The sequence below is a fragment of the Bombina bombina genome, chromosome 2, assembly GCF_027579735.1.
Source record: "Bombina bombina isolate aBomBom1 chromosome 2, aBomBom1.pri, whole genome shotgun sequence".
In the NCBI taxonomy this organism is placed as follows: domain Eukaryota; kingdom Metazoa; phylum Chordata; class Amphibia; order Anura; family Bombinatoridae; genus Bombina; species Bombina bombina.
The window spans coordinates 507,208,285-507,215,529 of record NC_069500.1 but is presented as its reverse complement, the minus strand read 5'-3'; positions in this window follow the sequence as shown (position 1 = coordinate 507,215,529).

Below are 7,245 nucleotides of genomic sequence, written 5' to 3'. Positions count from 1 at the left end.
TAGCTCTGTTTAAAAGGTTACTGGAGCACCCATTGCAAGTGGGAAATATCAGACACTCCCCTTCCCCCTTCCTTTGCATATGAAAAGACCCTTTACAAAAACAGAAGCAAGGTGGAGTAGGTATACTTCTGTATTCTCCTAAAACTTTGGGGCTTGGTTAGGAGTCTCAAAATCAGAGCAATGTTATTTAAGAATAAGCAAAAACTCAGTTTAAAAAAAAAAAAAAAAAAAAAACTTTATGGGCTATATAAATAGATCATCTACAAAACATTTATGCAAAGAAAAAATGAGTGTATAATGTCCCTTTAATCACTGGTGTTCTATATTTCCCTTAAATCAGCACAAACGCAGCACAAACAAATGGTATATTTGTTTTTAAAATTGCATAACATGGGGTGCAAAGTGGGCGGAGTTTCAGCAAATTAATTTTTAATTTCTCCGAAACCAAACTGGTACCAACGTTCATTTTTGCGGCACAAATCAGAACAAATGCAGCAGAAACAAATGGTATATTTGTTTTTAAAATTGAATAACATGGGGTGCAAAGTGGGCGGGGTTTAATAAAAAATAATGCGCTATATCTCTGAAACCAAAACAGCACAAACATTTGTTTTTGCAGCACAAATCAGCAGAAACGCAGCACAAACAAATGGTATATTTGTTTTTAAAATTGCATAACATGGGGTGCAAAGTGGGCGGAGTTTCAACATATATAATGCGCTATATCTCCGAAACCAAACCGGCACAAACGTTAGTTTTTGCGGCACAAACCAGCACAAACAAATGGTATATTTGTTTTTAAAATTTAATAACATGGGGTGCAAAGTGGGCGGGGTTCATAAAAAATAATGCCCTATATCTCCGAAACCAAAATGGCACAAACGTTCGTTTTTGCTGCACAAATCAGCACAAACACAGCACAAACGCAGCACAAACCAATGGTATATTTGTTTTTAAAATTGCATAACATGGGGTGCAAAGTGGGCAGAGTTTCAGACAATTTAATGCTCTATATCTCCGAAACCAAACCGGCACAAACATTCGTTTTTGCGGCACAAATCAGCACAAACGCAGCACAAACAAATGGTATATTTGTTTTTAAAATTGCATAACATGGGGTGCAAAGTGGGCGGGGTTTCATAAAAAAATAATGTGCAATATCTCCTAAACCAAAACAGCACAAACATTTGTTTTTGCAGCACAAATCAGCACAAACGCAGCACAAACAAATGGTATATTTGTATTTAAAATTGCATAACATGGGGTGCAAAGTGGGCGGAGTTTCAGCAAATATAATGCAATATATCTCCGAAAACAAACCGGCACAAACGTTCGTTTTGCGGCACAAACTAGCACAAATGCAACACAAACAAATGGTATATTTGTTTTTAAAATTGAATAACATGGGGTGCAAAGTGGGCGGGGTTCATAAAAAATAATGCACTATATCTCCGAAACCAAAATGGCACAAACGTTCATTTTTGCGGCACAAATCAGCACAAACGCAGCACAAACCAATGGTATATTTGTTTTTAAAATTGCATAACATGGGGTGCAAAGTGGGCGGAGTTTCAGCAAATTTAATGGGCTATATCTCCGAAACCAAACCGGCAGAAACGTTTGTTTTTGTGGCACAAACCAGCACAAACAAATGGTATATTTGTTTTTAAAATTTCATAACATGGGGTGCAAAGTGGGCGGGGTTTCATAAAAAAATAATGCGCAATATCTCCTAAACCAAACCGGCACAAACGTTAGTTTTTGTGGCACAAATCAGCACAAACGCAGCACAAACAAATGGTATATTTGTTTTTAAAATTGCATAACATGGGGTGCAAAGTGGGCGGGGTTACATAAAAAATAATGTGCAATATCTCCTAAACTAAACCGGCACAAACGTTGGTTTTTGCGACACAAATCAGCACAAACGCAGCACAAACAAATGGTATATTTGTTTTTAAAATTGAATAACATGGGGTGCAAAGTGGGCGGAGTTTCAGCACATATAATGCACTATATCTCCGAAACCAAACCGGCACAAACGTTCGTTTTTGCGGCACAAACCAGCACAAGCGCAGCACAAACAAATGGTATATTTGTTTTTAAAATTGCATAACATGGGGTGCAAAGTGGGCGGGGTTACATAAAAAAATAATGTGCAATATCTCCTAAACCAAACTGGCACAAACGTTGTTTTTTGCGGCACAAATCAGCACAAACGCAGCACAAACGAATGGTATATTTTAATTCAGTTTTTACAAACATGGGGTTCCAACTTCACATAGGTTTACTCCTGTTATCAATTTTTCTTTGTTCTTTTGCTATCTTTATTTGAAAAAGAAGGCAGAACCAGACAATTTTTGGTACAGTACCCTGGACAGCACTTGTTTATTGGTTGGTGAATTTATCCACCAATCAGCAAGAACAACCCAGGTTGTTCACCAAAAATGGGCCGGCATTTAAACTTACATTCTTGCTTTTTAAATAAAGATACCAAGAAAATGAAGAAAATTTGATAATAGGAGTAAATCAAAAAGTTTCTTGAAATTGCATGCTCTATCTGAATCACAAAATAAAAAATTTGGGTTCAGTGTCCCTTTAACCCTTTAATGACAGCTGACGTACCAGGTACGTCATGCAAAAACAACCAGGTAATGACAATAGACGTACCTGGTACGTCAGTTGTCTAACAGAGTGCTGGAAGCGATCGCAATCGCTTCCAGCAGCTCTCAGGGTATTGCAGTGATGCCTCGATATGGAGGCATCCTGCAATACCTTTTTAGAAGACTCCGATGCAGAGAGAGACACTCTGTGGCCCTCTCTGCACCGGTAGCGATGGTGCCATTCGTTGGTGGGTGGGAGCGTAACAGGGAGGCGGGTGGGTGGCCCATCGCTACCAGGCATCCGGGTTCCTGTAAGTGCAATGTGCACGCCGGGTGCCGGGAGCGTGCGGGGGGGCACGCGCGTGCGTGTGTGTGCGCGCGCGCATTTGCTAGCCACTGACACCAGTGAGGAGGGAAGAGGGGGGAAAAAAGATTTAATTTTTTTTTTATATAAAAGGATCTGGGAGGGGGATGGGGGTATTGTGGGGAGCTGCTACACTACAGAAAACATTAATAATTGCAAAAGAAAAAAAAATACTTTTGTTTTTGGGGCAAATTGAGTACTGGCAGACAGCTGCCAGTACCCAAGATGGCGGCAATTAGGTAGGGGAGAGGGTTAGAGAGCTGGGGGGGGGGGATCATGTGGGTTGGGGCTAAGGAAGGGGTCCATCACATCTAAAATATTCTATTTTTTTTATTTAAAAAAAAAAAAAAAAACTCCTTTTATTTAGTACTGGCAGACTTTCTGCCAGTACTTAAGATGGCGGGGACAATTGTGGGGTGGGGGAGGGAAGAGAGCTGTTTGGGAGGGATCAGGGGGTGGGATGTGTCAGGTGGGAGGCTGATCTCTACGCTAAAGCTAAAATTAACCCTGCAAGCTCCCTACAAGCTACCTAATTAACCCCTTCACTGCTAGGTATAATTTACGTGTGGTGCGCAGCAGCATTTAGCGGCCTTCTAATTACCAAAAAGCAATGCCAAAGCCATATAAGTCTGTTATTTCTGAACAAAGGGGATCCCAAAGAAGCTTTTACAACAATTTGTGCCATAATAGCACAAGCTGTTTGTAAATACTTTCAGTGAGAAACCTAAAATTGTGAAAAATGAAAAAAAAAAAAATTATTTGCTCGCATTTGGCGGTGAAATGGTGGCATGAAATATATCAAAATGGGTCTAGATCAATACTTGGGGTTGTCTACTACACTACACTAAAGCTAAAATTAACCCTACAAGCTCTCTAATTAACCCCTTCACTGCTGTTCATAAAACACGTGTGGTGCACATCGCCATTTAGCGGCCTTCTAATTTCCAAAAAGCAACCCCAAAGCCATATAAGTCTGCTATTTCTGAACAAAGGGGATCCCAGAGAAGCATTTACAACCATTTGTGCCTTAATTGCAGAATATATTTGTAAATAATTTCAGTGGGAAACCTAAAGTTTGTGACAAAATTTGTGAAAAAGTGAACTTTTTTATTTGATCACATTTGGCGGTGAAATGGTGGCATGAAATATACCAAAATGGACCTAGATCAATACTTTGGGATGTCTTCTAAAAAAAAATATATACATGTCAATGGTTATTCAGGTTTTCCTGACAGATATCAGGGTTCCAATGTAACTAGCGCTAATTTTGAAAAAAGTGGTTTGGAAATAGCAAAGTGCTACTTGTATTTATTGCCCCATAAATTGCAAAAAAAAGCAAAGAACATGTAAACATTGGGTATTTCTAAACTCAGGATAAAATTTAGAAACTATTAAGCATGGGTGTTTTTTGGTGATTGTAGATGTGTAACAGATTTTGGGGGTCAAAGTTAGAAAAAGTGTTTTTTTCCATTTTTTCCTCATATTTTATATTTTTTTTGTAGGAAATTATAAGATATGATGAAAATAATGGTATCTTTAGAAAGTCCATTTAATGGCGAGAAAAACGGTATATAATATGTGTGGGTACAGTAAATGAATAAGAGGAAAATTACAGCTAAACACAAACACAGCAGAAATGTAAAAATAGCCTTTGTAAGAAAATTGAAAAATGGTCTGGTGATTAAGGGGTTAAAGGAACATAAAACACTGTAAGATAATATAAAAGGGTTTGGAAAAAAAGCGACACTTTGCAATATACTTTTATTAATTATTGTGTCCCCTTTTTCCTGTAAAGTCATACATTGTGATCATTGCCTTTCTGTGAAAATTGGAAGTGAAGTTATATTCCAAGCAGTCGTTGGTTGCTTACACTTGTGATTTATTTATAGTAGTCCCATTAGCCTCAGCAGAGATTAGATAAAGAAAACCTAGATTAGAAAATGAACATCCAGTTTTTTGTGTACAGTAAAATGTTACACTTTTTTTTTTTAAAATAATATTTGAAGAACTTAAATAATTTAAATGTATTAAATTAAATTCTGTTCACTTACTATAATGGTTTAATTATAAGCTATAATGCACGCGTTTCCTATCCTAGTCCTATAACATTGTTTCAAGGTTCTATTATACACCAATTTTTACACTGGAGTCAAGCTATCAGACAGTTTAAAAATCCAAGTCAAGCTATCAGACACTGTTTTGGAGCTATCAGACAGGTTTAAAACAGTAGTCAAGCTATCAGACACTTATTTGTTAGTACTTTCTTAAGACTATTAAAGGCTGTACCATACATATATGCTAATAAGAAATGTTTTAATGAATACCACAAGCATTTTTGTTATAAATGTCACTCAAATGTAAAAAAAAAGTCATATTCCAGCATTTCTCTAAGCGTTAAAAACAAAATTCCCCATTGTGCCACTACATTTTCACCACAGCTAGTTCAAACAATGACCCCACTAAGATATCACAAAGTATGGAAACTTTTTAGTGTGGAATTTTAAAAATATAGGGCCCCAAACGTCCCTACAATTGCAAAAATCATCACTTTCAAGCAATTTCACTTAGGGATAAAAGCAAAATCTTCCATTGTGCCACTACATTTTCACCACAGCTAGCTCACACAACGACCCCTCTACGATATCATAAATTTTGGAGAGTTTTTACTGTGGAATTTCAAAAATATTGGGCCCCAAATGTCCCTTGAATTTCATAAATCGGCCCTTATCAGCAAATTCACTTAGGAATAAAAAAGAAATCTCCAATTGTTCCACTAAAATTTCACCACAGCTAGCTCACACAATGACCCCTCTACGATATCACAAAGTTTTGAGACTTTTTACTGTGGAATTTTAAAAATATTGGGCCCCAAATGTCCCTCGAATTGCATAAATTGGCCCTTTTCAGCAAATTAACTTAGGAATAAAAAAGAAATCTCCCATTGTGCCACTAAAATTTCACCACAGCTAGCTCACACAATGACCCCTCTACGGTATCACAAAGTTTGGAGACTTTTTACTATGGAATTTTAAAAATATTGGGCCCGAAATGTCCCTCGAATTGCATAAATTGGCCCTTTTCAGCAAATTCACTTAGGAATAAAAAAGAAATCTCCCATTGTGCCACTAAAATTTCACCACAGCTAGCTCACACAATGACCCCTCTACGGTATCACTAAGTTTGGACCATTTTTACAGTGGAATTTTAAAAATATTGGGCCCCAAACGTCCCTTGAATTTCATAAATCGGCCCTTTTCAGCAAATTCACTTAGGAATAAAAAAGAAATCTCCCATTATTCCACTAAAATTTCACCACAGCTAGCTCACACAATGACCCCTCTACGGTATCAATTTTAAAAATATTGGGACCCAAATGTGCCTTGAATTTCATAAATCAGCCCTTTTCAGCAAATTCACTTAAAAATATTGGGCCCCAAATGTCCCTCAAATTGCAAAAATAGGCACTTTCCAAAAATGTCACTTTGGGATAAAAAAGAAATCTCCCATTGTGCCACTAAATTTCCACCACAGCTAGCTCACACAATGACCCCTCTACGATATCACACATTTTGGAGAGTTTTTACTGTGGAATTTTAAAAATATTGGGCCCCAAATGTGCCTTGAATTTCATAAATCGGCCCTTTTCAGCAAATTCACTTAGGAATAAAAAAAGAAATCTCCCATTGTTCCACTAAAATTTCACCACAGCTAGCTCACAAATTTTAGTGGAACAATGGGGGATTTCTTTTTTATTCCTAAGTGAATTTGCTGAAAAGGGCCAATTTATGCAATTCGAGGGACATTTGGGGCCCAATATTTTTAAAATTCCACAGTAAAAATGGTCCAAACTTAGTGATACCATAGAAGGGTCATTGTGTGAGCTAGCTGTGGTGAAATTTTAGTGGAACAATGGGAGATTTCTTTTTTATTCCTAAGTTAATTTTCTGAAAGGGCCTATTTATGCAATTCGAGGGACATATGGGTCCCAATATTTTTAAAATTCCACAGTAAAAAGTCTCCAAACTTTGTGATATCATAGAGGGGTCATTGTGTGAGCTAGCTGTTGTGAAATTTTAGTGGAAAAATGGGAGATTTCTTTTTTATTCCTAAGTGAATTTGCTGAAAAGGGCAGATTTATGCAATTCGACGGACATATGGGTCCCACTATTTTTAAAATTCCACAGTAAAAAGTCTCCAAACTTTGTGATACCGTAGAGGGGTCATTTTGTGAGCTAGCTGTGGTAAAATTTTAGTGGAACAATGGGAGATTTCTTTTTT